This window comes from Pelodiscus sinensis, chromosome 13, assembly GCF_049634645.1.
Source record: "Pelodiscus sinensis isolate JC-2024 chromosome 13, ASM4963464v1, whole genome shotgun sequence".
Classification (NCBI taxonomy): domain Eukaryota; kingdom Metazoa; phylum Chordata; order Testudines; family Trionychidae; genus Pelodiscus; species Pelodiscus sinensis.
Window position 1 is genome coordinate 1,023,115 of NC_134723.1, and position 2,351 is coordinate 1,025,465.

Sequence of the window (2,351 nt, forward strand, 5' to 3'; positions counted from 1 at the left end):
AGATTGCCACGAGCTCTGCCTTAGACGCTGGCAGCTCTGCTCGCGATCCCTCCCGCCCGCTGCGCAAAGCCCCCGAGCGCCAGGGCAGGGTCTGAGCCGCCTCCCTCCGGCCTCTCGCTGTTGTGGGTTGAGCAGAACCCGAATCTGAGCAGCCCCCAACTCGGTGGGAGTTTCCGCTCCAGTCCCGTGTCTCTGGCTCAGCCCTTGTCTGGAGCGAGTTGGGGGCAGCGTGGCAGGGAGAGCTGGGGGCTGCCTGCTCCACCCACGTGCCGCTCGCTCAGAGGGCTGCTTGGTGAAGAGGGCCTTGGGCAGGTCCGGCCAGGGACTGAGGAGAAGCTGGAGAATTTCACTCTGCCCCGTGCCCTGCCCGTTGCTGACTGGGGGCTGCTGGGCCCAATGGAAAACCCTGCAAATCGATCAGCTCTTCAGATGCAAACCCAGAGCGGGAGGAGGGCTCCGTGTCTCTGGCTCTGCGGCCCCAAAGGCCAGTGGGGTGGGGGTGGGGGGCGCAGGAGCAGGGGGCGTGGCTGAACTGGGCCTTAGTGGGGAATCTCTGTCCGACTCAGCCGAAGAGCCTAGTTCTGGAGCTAAAGCCGCCTCAGGAGCCAGCTCGCTTTTGCTCCAGAAGGGAAGGGCCATGAGTGTGTCATTATCGGTGGCTGCTGCCACCCCTCCCTAGGGAACCCGTCCCAGTGCGTCACCACCCTCCTGGGGAACCAGCTTTTCCTAGGACTTCCCGCCATTGCACCTGGACCAGTGCTCCGCGCTCTGCCGTGTCACCGCTGAGACCAGCCTGGCTCCCTCCCCTCTGGAACCCCCCTGCAGGGAGCTGGAGGCTGCTCTCAAATCCCCCTCACGCTTCTCTTCTGCAGACCAACAAACCCAAATCCCTCGGCCTCTCCTCGGAGGTCGTGTGCTCCACCCCTTAATCATTTTGGTCGCCCTCCACTGGGCCCTCTCCTGTGCGTCCACGTCCTTTCTGTAGTGGGGGCCCAGAACTGGACCCAATACTCCAGATGTGGCCTCGCCAGAGCCGAATAAAGGGGAATAATGACATCTCTGGATCTGCTGGCAGCGCTCCTCCTAGTGCAGCCCCGGATGCTGCTGGCCTTCTTGGCTACCAGGGCGCAGTTTGGACTCACTTCCGGCTTCTCATGCACTGTAACCCTGGGCCTGTTCTGCAGTGTCGCAGGGTTGGGATTCTCTGCGCTCGGCCTGTTGAACCGCATCAGATTTCTTTGGGCCCAACCCTCCCGTTTGCCTCGGTCACACGGGGCCCGGCTGCAGGGCAGAGCCAGCCCCCTCGATCGCCCCAAGCTGAGTGTTCGAGCGGGGGATCATTTAATGGGCACTAGGGAGGGAGGCGCAGGGTGCGCGTGTGTGACGGTGCCTCGGGGAGCCCCCGCCCCTGCCCCCGTCTGTCTGCGCCAGCCGGGAGAATGGAGGGGTATTGCTGCTCCGAGGTGCAGCATGGCCTGGGACGATGCAGGCGTGAGAGGACGGGCCGACAGCCCTCGTCCCCTTGGGGGGAGGGGTCACAGGCCCCTGACCCCCTCCACTGGTTAGCCTGCTTCCTCCATGCTCCCCCCCACACCTCTCCAAGCCACCCCCTCCCTTTGTTCAGACCCTTCCCCGGTCAGGTGAGCACCAGCTGGGCCATTGTCTAGGGGACATGCGGGTCCTAGGGCGCCCCCCGCTGGGCCGTGCTGACTGACAGGGCAGTAGGGTCGGCCACAGCCCAGCTAGCGCCCAGCGGCTGCCCAACCAGAGTGAGCCTAGGCCCCCAGAGTAGGCAGCCCCCACTGCGCCACAGCGGGTCCTCTGGCAGCCCCGTGTGTGGCAGGCGCTTGCCGAGATGGAGACTTGACTCAGTGTGTCGCTCTGTGCTTTCAGCAGGGGAAACGGCTGTTTGCCGGTCGGAGAAAGCAGCGGTGCAAGCTAGCAATCTGGCAACACCCACCCCGATCTGGGGAGGGACGGTGTTTGTGTTCCGCTTGTTTTTGCCAGTTTCACTGGCCAGGAGAGCTTTGCACACCCGGTCCCGGCGCCGCCTCACTGCAGAATTCCAGGGGCCTTTGCAGGGCCACACGCCTCCTGAGAAGGGGGGAGCAGCCAGCTCTGCCAATGAGCCTTTACTGGTCAATTATGAGGCATTTCTCACGGAAGGGTGAGGGGCACACATGTGGTATGCGCACACACCCGTGCACACTCACGTGTGCACACGCACGCTCACGAGCGTGCACACCCCCACACCCGTGCACACCCCCACACCCGTGCACACACCCCCACACAGAGTTGCTAGTCATTCTGGCAATGCAAAGAACCACCCATTGTTAACGGACAATGGGTGC